Genomic DNA, 14,445 nt, shown 5'->3' on the forward strand with positions numbered 1-14,445 from the left:
CCCTCCCTCCCTCTCTCTCTCCCACTGAGTTCCTCTCTCTCTCTCTCTCTCTCTCTCTCTCTCTCGCCACTGAGTTCCTCCCTCTCTCTCTCTCTCCTACTGAGTTCCTCCCTCTCTCTCTCTCTCTCTCTCCTACTGAGTTCCTCCCTCCCTCCCTCTCTCTCTCCCACTGAGTTCCTCCCTCTCTCTCTCTCTCTCTCTCTCACACCCACTGAGTTTCTCTCTCTCTCTCCCCCTCTCTCTCTCCTACTGAGTTCCTCCCTCTCTCCCTCTCTCTCTCCCACTGAGTTCCTCCCTCTCTCTCTCTCTCTCTCTCTCTCCCACTGAGTTCCTCCCTCTCTCTCTCTCTCTCTTTCTCTCTCCTACTGAGTTCCTCCCTCCCTCTCTCTCTCTCTCCCACTGAGTTTCTCTCTCTCTCTCCCTCTCTCTCTCTCTCCTACTGAGTTCCTCCCTCTCTCCCGCTCTCTCCCTCTCTCTCCCTCCCTCACCCTCTCTCTCTCTCTCTCTCTCACCTACTGAGTTCCTCCCTTTCTCACCCACTGAGTTTCTCTCTCTCTCTCTATTCAATGGGCTTTATTGGCATGTGGAACATATGTTAACATTGCCAAAGCAAGTGAAATAGAAAAATAAAAAATTAACAGTAAACACTCACAGAAGTTCCAAAGGAATAAACACATTTCAAATGTCATATTATGTCTATACACAGTGTTGTACAGTGTTGTAATGATGTGCACATAGTTTATATAAGTAAGTTTGTTCTTCACTGGTTGCCCTTTTTTATGCCAACAGGTCACAAATCTTGCTGCTGTGATGGCACACTGTGGTATTTCACACAATAGATATGAGAGTTAATCAAAATTTAATTCGTTTTCAAATTCTTTGTGTAATCTGAGGGAAATACGTGTCTCTAATATGGTAACACATTGGGCAGGAGGTTAGGAAGTGCAGCTCAGTTTCCACCTCATTTTGTGGGCAGTGAGCACATAGCCTGTCTTCTCTTGAGAGCCAGGTCTGCCTTCAGCGGCTTTTCTCAATAGCAAGGCTATGCTCACTGAATCTGTACATAGTCAAAGCTTTCCTTAAGTTTGGGTCAGTCACAGTGGTCAGGTATTCTGCCACTGTGTACTCTCTGTTTGGGGACAAATAGCATTCTAGTTTGCTGTTTTTTTGGTTTTCCTTGTGCTGCTGTCCTGGGGCTCTGTTTGTGTTTGTGATCAGAGCCCCAGGACCAGCTTGCTTAGGGTGCTCTTCTCCAGGTTAGTTTCTCTGTAGGTGATGGCTTTGTTATGGAAGGTTTGGGAATCGCTTCCTTTTATGTGGTTTTATAATTTAACGGCTCCTTTCTGGATTTTGATCATTATCGGGTATCCGCCTAATTCTGCTCTGCATTATTTGGTGTTTTACGATGTGCACGGAGGATATTTTGGTGTTTTTTGAATTTTTGGTTGATGAGCGGACCCCAGACCTCACAACCATTAAGGGCAATGGGTTCTATAACTGATTCAAGTATTTTTAGCCAAATCCTAATTGTCGAATTGAAGGCACCAGATCATCAGCAAACAGTAGAAATTTGACTTCAGATTCTGGTGAAGCCGGGTGCTGCAGACTGTTCTAGTTGATATATATGTTGAAGAGGGTGGGGCTTAAGCTGCATCCCTGTCTCACCCCACGGCTCTGTGGGAAGAAATGTGTGTGTTTTTGCCAATTTTAACCGCACACTTGTTTGTGTACATGGATTTTATGATGTCTTATGTTTTTCCCCCAATACCACTTTCCATCAATGTGTATAGCAGACCCTCGTCAATGTGTATAGCAGACCCTCATGACAAATCGAGTCAAGAGCTTCTTTTTTTTTATCAACAAAGCATGAGAAGACTTTGCCTTTGCTCTGGTTTGTTCGTTTGTCAATTAGGGTGTGCAGGGTGAATACATGGTCTGTCGTACGGTCATTTGGTAAAAACTCAAATTGACATTTGATCAGTACCTTGTACATTTCCTCAGCGAAAACGCGGCGGCTGTTAGAATGGCGGCATTTTACGGGCTCTTAACCAGTTTGTTTTTTTGTGTTTTGTGTTATTTGTAAACTATATTGTACATAACGTTCCTGCCACCGTCTCTTATGACCAAAAATAGCTTCTGGATATCAGGACAGCGATTACTCACCTCGTACTGGATGAAGATTTCTTTTCTTTAGGACACAAAGGATTTACTTCAGAACCCGAAAAGGTCCAAAATCCCTTAATTCGCATGAGAAATTAGACAGAGATATCGGGGACATACACTACCATTCAAAAGTTTGTCCATTAAAATAACATCAAATTGATCAAAAAATACAGTGTAGACATTGTTAATGTTGTAAATTACTATTGTAGCTGGAAACGGCTGATTTTTTATGGAATATCTACATAGGCGTACAGAGGCCCATTATCAGCAACCATCACTCCTGTGTTCCAATGGTACGCTATGTTAGCTAATCTGTCATGGCTGTTGAAAGGACAGGACCAAGGCACAACGTGGTGAGTGTACATTTTCTTTTATTAATCAAAATGACGCCAAAGAAAACAAATGACAAAAACAAACGGTGAAGCTTTATGTGCCCTAAACAAAGTCAACTTCCCACAAAGACAGGTGGAAAAAGGGCTACCTATTGCGGGCCCCGGACTGGGCACCCTCCTTGCGGGCCCCGGACTGGGCACCCTCGTTGCGGGCCCCGGACTGGGCACCCTCGTTGCGGGCCCCGGACTGGGCACCCTCGTTGCGGGCCCCGGACTGGGCACCCTCGTTGCGGGCCCCGGACTGGGCACCCTCGTTGCGGGCCCCGGACTGGGCACCCTCGTTGCAGGCCCCGGACTGGAGACTGTCGCTAGAGGGCAAACAGTGTCCGTCTCCTCTATACCACCCACCTGGTAGTTTGGTGGATGGGACTACCAGCTCTCTGTAACCTAGAGGACAACCAGTGGGTTCATCTCCTCTATACCACCCACCTGGTAGTGTGGTGGATGGGACTACCAGCTCTCTGTAACCTAGAGGGCAACCAGTGGTTCCGTCTCCTCTATACCATGTTTCTTGTAGGATGATAATGTCTGTATTTCTGATTTCTTTGATTGAAGTCCAGGTTCCTGCTCTTTAGGCCAAAGGCAGATGATCTCAGACCTTGTATATTCTAGGATGAGATAGTAAAAGCTTTGTATTCCATGGTGTCTAGTGTTGTTTTTGTGTGGTTTACGCCCGGACCTCTCTCTCTCTTTGTCTTACATTCCCTGTCTTTGTTTCTCAGAGAGAGCGAGAGCTCAAGGTAGAGAGCTCTTGTGTGTGTGCTTCCCCCTTCTCTCTCCCCCCCCTCCCTCCCTGTCTTTGTTTCTCTAGTTTCTCACAGAGAGAGCTCAAGGTGGAGAGCTGTTGTGTGTGCTTCCCCCTTGTCTCTCTCTCTTTCCCTTTCTTTCTGTCTCTTTCTCTCTCCCTTTCCCTTTCTGTCTCTCTTTCTCTATTTCGCTCTCTTTCTTCCTTTCTCTCTCTGCCTCTCTGTCTCTTCTCTCTCTGCCTCTCTGTCTCTCTTTTTCTACCCTGTGCCATCCCAGTGTCTCAGCCAGTGTAATACCAGTCATGCCCAGCCGGTCTCAGCTCCGTATCCAGGAGCCTCAGGGGCAGAAGCAGGAATGTGAATGATTGGCTGGAATCCAGGCCTAAATGCCTAGGGGGCTAGAGTACAGGGTCTGCGTCTGAAGTGGCACCCTGTGTGGTTTACCTGTTAACGTTTTGTTATCTATACAATCACAGTTTGACATCCACATATCCACAGTTGACATGTCAAATCAAATTGTATTTGTCACATGCGCCGAATAGAAATAGGTGTAAACTTTACAGTGAAATGCTTAATTTACAAGCCCTTAACCAACAAGGACGTTTTAAGAAAATAAGTGTCGATAAAGTATTTAACAAAAAATGCAAATAGCCACTTGATTAGCTGTTCAGGAGTCTTATGGCTTGGGTGTAGAAACTGTTAAGAAGTCTTTGTTCTTTCTACTACCGCATGGCAAGAGGTCATTCTATGACTGGGGGTGGCTGGAGTCTTGGGCAATTTTTAGGGCCTTCCTCTGACACCGCCTTGGTATAGAAGTCCTGGATGGTAGGAAGCTTTGCCCCAGTGATGTACTGGGCTGTACACATTACCCTCTGTAGTGCCTTGCGGTTGAGGTCTAGCAGTTGCCATACCAGGCGGTGATGCAACCGGTCAGGATGCTCTCGATGGTGCAGCTGTAGAACTTTTTGAGGATCTGAGGACCCATGCCAAATCTTTTCAGTCTCCTGAGGGGAAATAGGCTTTGTCGTGCCCTCTTCACGACTGTCTTGGTGTGCTTCGACCATGTTAGTTGTTTGGTGATGTGGACACCAAGGAACTTGAAGCTCCCAACCTGCTCCACTACAGCCCCGTCGATGAGAATGGGGGCGTGCTCCGTCCTCCTTTTCCTGTAGTCCACAATCATTTCCTTTGTCTTGACGTGTAGTCTTGGTGAAGAAGTACAAGACAACAGGTTCTATGCTGTTGTCATAGAGAGGCACATCGGATCAGGGATAACGATTTTATCTAACTTGGTTTGAATTGAGGATAATTTATTTGCTTGCCTGTGTCCCAAATGGGACACTATTCCCTTACATGTGCTAATTTTCGACTCTTCCACCCTTATGTTATACTAGGGAAAGTGTGTTTCCATATCTAGGGCTGACGGTGAGGACTTGTGAAGAGCAGAAACAACAACCTCTGTATAATCAAGACAGTTGCTGTGTGAGAAGGTGTTAAAGTTCACAGTTAGCCATTGTTATGTAAATGCCAGCTGAGAAGTGCCAGTGGCCTGGCTTCGGCCCCAAGTGAGAGGAAGGGCCTCCGGAGCCATGGCCAAGTGAGACACGAGTGGCGGCCCCGCCTAGACGGTAGGAGCTGTTTGAGTAAAACACCTTTGGAACACAGGGCTTTGAGAGACTCCATTAGATTAGTCATTTCAGGAAAAGAGAGCAGACATGCTGCCTTTATGCCAGACACACAGACAGGGTTGGGGAATAACTGTAATAAAATATAACTGTAATAATATTGAAATCAGATTAGATACTTCTTGAAAAGCTAGATGATTACTTCTTAGATTACTTTACATTTCAGAAATGACATTTCCTTTTGGTCTACTTTGAACTACTCTTAAAGGGAAAGTATTCCAAAAGTAACTGGGAGTAATCAGATACTACTTTTAACTACTCTTAAAGGGAAAGTATTCTAAAAGTAACTGGGAGTAATCAGATACTACTTTTAACTACTCTTAAAGGGAAAGTATTCCAAAAGTAACTGGGAGTAATCAGATACTACTTTTAACTACTCTTAAAGGGAAAGTATTCCAAAAGTAACTGGGAGTAATCAGATACTACTTTTAACTACTCTTAAAGGGAAAGTATTCCAAAAGTAACTGGGAGTAATCAGATACTACTTTTAACTACTCTTAAAGGGAAAGTATTCCAAAAGTAACTGGGAGTAATCAGATACCATTGCTGAGATTAGGTCATCCAAAAATTACATTACTGAATACAATTTTAAACAGGCAACTGGTAACTGTAACAGATTGCATGCTTTACACCTGAGTTGCTTGCTGTTTGGGGTTTTAGGCTGGGTTTCTGTACAGCACTTTGAGATATCAGCTGATGTACGAAGGGCTATATAAATACATTTGATTTGATTACATTTAGAAAGACAGGTCACTGGTAAGTGTAAAATATTACATTTAGAAAGTAACCTATTCAACTCTGTACAGATACATGCATCCATACTCTAGGCATTCATCAGCCATACTCTTGGCATTCATCAGCTATACTCTAGGCATTCATCAGCTATACTCTAGGCATTCATCAGCCATACTCTAGGCATTCATCAGCTATACTCTTGGCATTCATCAGCCATACTCTTGGCATTCATCAGCTATACTCTTGCCATTCATCAGCCATACTCTTGGCATTCATCAGCCATACTCTTGGCATTCATCAGCTATACTCTTGGCATTCATCAGCCATACTCTTGGCATTCATCAGCCATACTCTTGGCATTCATCAGCAATACTCTTGGCATTCATCAGCCATACTCTAGGCATTCATCAGCTATACTCTTGGCATTCATCAGCCATACTCTTGGCATTCATCAGCTATACTCTTGGCATTCATCAGCCATACTCTTGGCATTCATCAGCCATGCTCTTGGCATTCATCAGCCATGCTCTTGGCATTCATCAGCTATACTCTTGGCATTCATCAGCTTTACTCTTGGCATTCATCAGCTATACTCTTGGCATTCATCAGCTATACTCTTGGCATTCATCAGCCATGCTCTTGGCATTCATCAGCTATGCTCTTGGCATTCATCAGCTATACTCTTGGCATTCATCAGCCATACTCTTGGCATTCATCAGCCATACTCTTGGCATTCATCAGCCATACTCTTGGCATTCATCAGCCATACTCTTGGCATTCATCAGCCATACTCTTGGCATTCATCAGCCATACTCTTGGCATTCATCAGCCATACTCTTGGCATTCATCAGCCATACTCCTGATCAGTGGCCATTTTAGCATGTAAATCTTGATGGGACAAACTCCCCCCCCCCAAAATATTTTGATGCGTGACAGCAAATCCACAACACGACACTAAACAATACATGAATTGCACTATAATGGTGACAAACGGTGCCCACAAACTGTTAGGACCGACATAAAGCTGTCCCAACAGCAGAGCTTTCTTTTCAGCACCATGGAGTGAATCCTTACCACGGCTACACCTGGCTATCAGCGGAGCCTTCTGTTCAGCACCAGGGAGTGAATCCTTACCACGGCTACACCTGGATATCAGCGGAGCCTTCTGTTCAGCACCAGGGAGTGAATCCTTACCACGGCTACACCTGGATATCAGCGGAGCCTTCTGTTCAGCACCAGGGAGTGAATCCTTACCACCGCTACACCTGGCTATCAGCGGAGCCTTCTGTTCAGCACCAGGGAGTGAATCCTTACCACCGCTACACCTGGCTATCAGCGGAGCCTTCTGTTCAGCACCAGGGAGTGAATCCTTACCACCGCTACCCCTGGATATCAGCGGAGCCTTCTGTTCAGCACCAGGGAGTGAATCCTTACCACGGCTACACCTGGCTATCAGCGGAGCCTTCTGTTCAGCACCAGGGAGTGAATCCTTACCACGGCTACACCTGGCTATCAGCGGAGCCTTCTGTTCAGCACCAGGGAGTGAATCCTTACCACGGCTACACCTGGATATCAGCGGAGCCTTCTGTTCAGCACCAGGGAGTGAATCCTTACCACCGCTACACCTGGCTATCAGCGGAGCCTTCTGTTCAGCACCAGGGAGTGAATCCTTACCACCGCTACACCTAGCTATCAGCGGAGCCTTCTGTTCAGCACCAGGGAGTGAATCCTTACCACCGCTACACCTGGCTATCAGCGGAGCCTTCTGTTCAGCACCAGGGAGTGAATCCTTACCACGGCTACACCTGGCTATCAGCGGAGCCTTCTGTTCAGCACCAGGGAGTGAATCCTTACCACGGCTACACCTGGCTATCAGCGGAGCCTTCTGTTCAGCACCAGGGAGTGAATCCTTACCACGGCTACACCTGGCTATCAGCGGAGCCTTCTGTTCAGCACCAGGGAGTGAATCCGTACCACCGCTACACCTGGCTATCAGCGGAGCCTTCTGTTCAGCACCAGGGAGTGAATCCTTACCACGGCTACACCTGGCTATCAGCGGAGCCTTGTCTGGCAGCGACACAGTTTATTCAGCCTCAGTTACTGCCTTTAAAAAAACATAGCTGATATGGCTGACTTGCTTAAACAAATGTGGTTTCTACTGACAATTGAGATGTACAAACTATGGCACAAGGGAACGATGAGTGGAAAAGAGGAATTCCGTAATTTCGATTAAGAAATTAATTAGCGAACTAATACGGATGTATTCAATATAACTATGTGTTCGGCACTTTCATAAATAAATGAACAGCGACAGAATTCAGAACATGGGCTGAATGACGGACAGTGAGTAAAACTGAGAGTGGCTGACTCCATTTTGGCTCGGTTTCCCCATGCCTAAGCAGTAATTACAGGCATTGAGTGAAACAGAGTGGCTGGCTCCATTTTGGCTCAGTTTCCCCATGCCTAAGCAGTAATAACAGGCATTGAGTGAAACAGAGTGGCTGACTCCATTTTGGCTCAGTTTCCCCATGCCTAAGCAGTAATAACAGGCATTGAGTGAAACAGAGTGGCTGACTCCATTTTGGCTCGGTTTCCCCATGCCTAAGCAGTAATAACAGGCATTGAGTGAAACAGAGTGGCTGACTCCATTTTGGCTCAGTTTCCCCATGCCTAAGCAGTAATAACAGGCATTGAGTGAAACTAAGTGACTTTTTTTGAAGACTTGATGCCCATGAGAGGTCAGTGGGGCAAAACAGTTGGCATCACCCTGAACATCGAACAGTAATCCTTTGTTGGGTCTACCTTTTCTTTCCGGAGACTCACTGATCTCAATCCAAAGAGCGACGTGAAGGCCTTGGAAGTTTGAAAACATTGAACTAGCCGGGGCAGAACCATAGGAAGATGATAAACATGGAGATATGACTGTATTTGTTGGGGCTGTAACTATGGGCTCTCTCCCGCCCTGGTATTGGAACCATCTTCTCTCGTCACACCACGCTGTCATTGGATGCTAATTCAGCGATTCGGACTTCAGATTCTACTTCACACTAGGACAATGGGGACTGGGTCCCAAATGGCACCCTATTCCCCTACATCGCGCACTACTTTTGACCAGAAGTGCTATGGACCTGGTTAAAGGAAGTGCACTATGAAAAGGGGATACGGTTCCCATTTGGGACAGATTCTCACAAGAGGATGATGTCAATGGAATCACTTACTGCAACGAAGATCAATTCATATTTTCATGACATTATCATACGTCTGATGTTTTCAATTACATTGTCATGAATCTGATCTTTTCATTACATTATCATGGTCTGATCTTTTCATTACATTGTCATGAATCTGATCTTTTCATTACATTGTCACGAATCTGATCTTTTCATTACATTATCACGAATCTGATCTTTTCATTACATTATCGTGAATCTGATCTTTTCATTACATTGTCATGAATCTGATGTTTTCATTACATTGTCATGAATCTGATCTTTCATTACATTGTCATGAATCTGATCTTTTCATTACATTGTCACGAATCTGATCTTTTCATTACATTGTCATGAATCTGATCTTTTCATTACATTATCATGAATCTGATCTTTTCATTACATTGTCATGAATCTGATCTTTTCATCACATTATCACGAATCTGATCTTTTCATTACATTATCGTGAATCTGATCTTTTCATTACATTGTCATGAATCTGATCTTTTCATTACATTGTCATGAATCTGATCTTTTCATTACATTGTCATGAATCTGATCTTTTCATTACATTGTCACGAATCTGATCTTTTCATTACATTATCATGAATCTGATCTTTTCATCACATTATCATGAATCTGATCTTTTCATCACATTATCATGAATCTGATCTTTTCATTACATTGTCATGAATCTGATGTTTTCATTACATTGTCATGAATCTGATCTTTTCATTACATTGTCATGAATCTGATCTTTTCATTACATTGTCACGAATCTGATCTTTTCATTACATTGTCATGAATCTGATCTTTTCATTACATTATCATGAATCTGATCTTTTCATTACATTGTCATGAATCTGATCTTTTCATCACATTATCACGAATCTGATCTTTTCATTACATTATCGTGAATCTGATCTTTTCATTACATTGTCATGAATCTGATCTTTTCATTACATTGTCATGAATCTGATCTTTTCATTACATTGTCACGAATCTGATCTTTTCATTACATTATCATGAATCTGATCTTTTCATCACATTATCATGAATCTGATCTTTTCATCACATTATCATGAATCTGATCTTTTCATTGTCATGAATCTGATGTTTTCATTAGTGAATCACCTCTGACCCCAGAGATCACTGTTTTCTAACAGACTCCTTCCCTATTGGTTCTGTCCTAATGTTGTCTGCTTACACGTAAGATCTGATCACAGTCAGATCCCAACACGTCTTAATAATAACGAGGACAAGATCAGGACAAAGGACGCATGTCGTAATCAGGTATAAACAGGGCTTGTGTGTTCGGGCGCCCCTGCATGCCTGCCGTGAGTTGTCAGCGTGTTGTCAGTCTTTAGCTTCCCTCCAAAAGCCCCTCCATGGTTGTGTTGAGAGTGTTTGGTCAGCATGTTGTCTCTGTGTTGTCAGCGTGTTGTCAGTGTGTTGTCAGTGTGTTGTCAGTAAGTTGTCAGTGTGTTGTCTGTGTTGTCTCTGTGTTGTCAGTAAGTTGTCAGTGTGTTGTCTGTGTTGTCTCTGTGTTGTCAGCGTGTTGTCAGCGTGTTGTCAGTGTGTTGTCAGTGTGTTGTCAGTGTTGTCAGTGTGTTGTCTCTGTGTTGTCAGTGTGTTGTCAGTGTGTTGTCAGTGTGTTGTCTGTGTTGTCAGTGTGTTGTCTCTGTGTTGTCAGTGTGTTGTCTCTGTGTTGTCAGTGTGTTGTCAGTGTGTTGTCTCTGTGTTGTCAGTGTGTTGTCAGTGTGTTGTCTCTGTGTTGTCTCTGTGTTGTCTCTGTGTTGTCAGCGTGTTGTCTCTGTGGTTGTCAGTGTGTTGTCAGTGTGTTGTCAGTGTGTTGTCTCTGTGTTGTCAGTGTGTTGTCAGTGTGTTGTCAGTGTGTTGTCTCTGTGTTGTCTCTGTGTTGTCAGTGTGTTGTCAGTGTGTTGTCAGTGTGTTGTCAGCGTGTTGTCAGTGTGTTGTCAGCATGTTGTCTCTGTGTTGTCAGTGTGTTGTCAGCATGTTGTCTCTGTGTTGTCAGTGTGTTGTCTCTGTGTTGTCTCTGTGTTGTCTCTGTGTTGTCAGTGTGTTGTCTCTGTGTTGTCAGTAAGTTGTCTCTGTGTTGTCAGTGTGTTGTCAGCATGTTGTCAGTGTGTTGTCTCTGTGTTGTCAGTGTGTTGTCAGTGTGTTGTCTCTGTGTTGTCAGTGTGTTGTCAGCATGTTGTCTCTGTGTTGTCAGTAAGTTGTCTCTGTGTTGTCAGTAAGTTGTCTCTGTGTTGTCAGTAAGTTGTCAGTGTGTTGTCAGTGTGTTGTCAGTAAGTTGTCTCTGTGTTGTCAGTGTGTTGTCAGTAAGTTGTCTCTGTGTTGTCAGTATGTTGTCAGTGTGTTGTCAGTATGTTGTCAGTAAGTTGTCTCTGTGTTGTCAGTAAGTTGTCAGTATGTTGTCAGTAAGTTGTCTCTGTGTTGTCAGTATGTTGTCAGTAAGTTGTCTCTGTGTTGTCAGTATGTTGTCAGTAAGTTGTCTCTGTGTTGTCAGTATGTTGTCAGTGTGTTGTCAGTAAGTTGTCTCTGTGTTGTCAGTATGTGGTCAGTGTGTTGTCAGTAAGTTGTCAGTAAGTTGTCAGTGTGTTGTCTCTGTGTTGTCAGTATGTTATCAGTGTGTTGTCAGACATTAGCTTCTCTCCTCCAGGCTCTGTGTCGTCAGTCGTTAGCACAATGTTTGTGATCAAATGGAGTTTTACTGCGCACACTCTCTCTGCAGCGAGTCAATTCACTGGGGTAATGGAGGGGTAGCGGTCCCTGCTATCCGTTTCGTACATGTGCGTATTCACTAATTAACGCCTTCTTGAGGCTGTTTCAGGCCTGTCGTGTCCCTCCCTGGTCAATGCAACTGCTCATCGCATCTCCCCTCCACGCAAACCGATTCTCTCCTCATCTCACCCTGACACAAAACAAGACACAATAGACGTGTGTGTGTGTGAGGGGCCTCGTTATTGAACACAATGAAGTCTATTCACCGGTATAGTTGTGTCTGTACAGTACTGCAGCGCCACAATGTAGCCTACTTTAGTGAGGAAAGGCCACATTCCCAGTCCTGTGGGAAAGACTTGGTCTCTATATTGGTGATATGGAATGCACTCTGTCCGTCCCAGTCTGCACACTTTTCTCTATATAGGGGATAGGACCCTGGTCTAAAGTAGTGCTCTATGGGGATAGTTCCCTGGTCTAAAGGGGATAGGACCCTGGTCTAAAGTAGTGCTCTATATAGGGATAGGACCCTGGTCTAAGTAGTGCTCTATATAGGGGATAGGACCTGGTCTAAAGTAGTGCTCTATGAGGATAGGGGATAGGACCTGGTCTAAAGTAGTGCTCTATATAGGGGATAGGGCTCTATATGGGGATAGAGGCCCTGGTCTAAAGTAGTGCTCTATATAGGGGATAGGACCCTGGTCTAAAGTAGTGCTCTATATAGGGGATAGGGCCCTGGTCTGAGGAAAGTAGTGCTCTATATGGGGATACTGGTCTCGTGGGATAGGGCCCTGGTCTAAAGTAGTGCTCTATATGGGGGATAGGACCCTGGGATAGATAGGACCCTGGTCTAAAGTAGTGCTCTATGAGGATAGGACCCTGGTCTAAGTAGTGCTCTATATAGGGGATAGGGCCCTGGTCTAAAGTAGTGCTCTATATAGGGGATAGGGCCCTGGTCTAAAGTAGTGGGTCTATAGGGGGATAGGACCCTGGTCTAAAGTAGTGCTCTATATAGGGGATAGGACCCTGGTCTAGTAGTGCTCTATATAGAGGATAGGACCTGGTCAAAGTAGTGCTCTATATAGGGGATAGGACCCTGGTCTAAAGTAGTGCTCTATATAGGGATAGGACCCTGGTCTAAAGTAGTGCTCTATATAGGGGATAGGACCCTGGTCTAAAGTAGTGCTCTATAGGGGATAGGACCTGGTCTAAAGTAGTAGGGATGACCCTCTATATAGGGGATAGGACATAGAGTTAGGACCTGGTCTAAAGTAGTGCTCTATATAGGGGATAGGACCCTGGTCTAAAGTAGTGCTCTATATAGGGGATAGGACCCTGGTCTAAAGTAGTGCTCTATATAGGGGATAGGACCCTGGTCTAAAGTAGTGCTCTATATAGGGGATAGGGCCCTGGTCTAAAAGTGCTCTATATAGGGGATAGGCCTGTCTATATAGGGGATAGGGCCCTGGTCTAAAGTAGTGCTCTATATAGGGGGATAGGGCCCTGGTCTAAAGTAGTGCTCTATAGGGATAGGCCCTGGTCTAAAGTAGTGCTCTATATAGGGGATAGGGCCCTGGTCTAAAGTAGTGTAGCCTCGTAGTCTCACTCTATGGGGATAGGGCCTGGTCTAAAGAAGTAGTGCTCTATGAGGATAGGGGATAGGACCTGGTCTAAAGGGGGTAGTGTCTAAGTTGCTCTATATAGGGATAGGACCCTGGTCTAAAGTAGTGCTCTATATAGGGGATAGGACCCTGGTCTAAAGTAGTGCTCTATATAGGGGATAGGACCTGGTCTAAAGTAGTGCTCTATATAGGGGATAGGACCCTGGTCTAAGTAGTGCTCTATATAGAGGATAGGACCCTGGTCTAAAGTAGTGCTCTATATAGGGGATAGGACCTGGTCTAAAAATCTCCTGCTGGGGGATAGCCCTGGTCTAAAGTAGTGCTCTATATAGGGGATAGGACCCTGGTCTAGTAGTGCTCTATATCACAAAGGGGATAGGACCCTGGTCTAAGTAGTGCTCTATATAGGGGATAGGACCCTGGTCTAAAGTAGTGCTCCTTATATATAGGGGATAGGACCCTGGTCTAAAGTAGTCTAAGCTCTATATAGGGATAGAGGGCCCTGGTCTAAAGTAGTATATATATAGGATAGGGCCCTGGTCTAAAATGGTACTCTATATGAGGGGATAGGGCCTGGTCTAAAGTAGTGCTCCTATATAGGGGATAGGGCCCTGGTCTAAAGTAGTGCTCTATGTAGGGGATAGGACCCTGGTCCAGTGAGTTGCTCCACTGAGATGGACCTGGTCAAGTAGGTACTCTGTGAGGATGGACACTGAATACAAGTAGTGCTCTATATAGGGGATAGGACCCTGGTCTAAAGTAGTGCTCTATATAGGGGATAGGACCCTGGTCTAAGTGAGTGCTCTATATAGGGATGGGGCCCTGGTCTAAAGTAGTGCTCTATATAGGGATAGGGCCCTGGTCTAAAGTAGTGCTCTATATGAGGGGATGGATACAGTCCTAAAGTAGTGCCTATATAGGGGATAGGACCCTGGTCTAAAAGTAATTGCTCTATATAGGGGGATAGGACCCTGTGGTCTAAGTAGTGCTCTATATAGGGGATAGGACCCTGGTCTAAAGTAGTGCTCTATATAGGGGATAGGACCCTGGTCTAAAGTAGTGCTCTATATAGGGGATAGGACCCTGGTCTAAAGTAGTGCTCTATATAGGGGATAGGGCCCTGGTCTAAAGTAGTGCTCTATATAGGGGAT

The sequence above is a fragment of the Oncorhynchus nerka genome, linkage group LG6 (assembly GCF_034236695.1).
Source record: "Oncorhynchus nerka isolate Pitt River linkage group LG6, Oner_Uvic_2.0, whole genome shotgun sequence".
NCBI classification, from domain to species: domain Eukaryota; kingdom Metazoa; phylum Chordata; class Actinopteri; order Salmoniformes; family Salmonidae; genus Oncorhynchus; species Oncorhynchus nerka.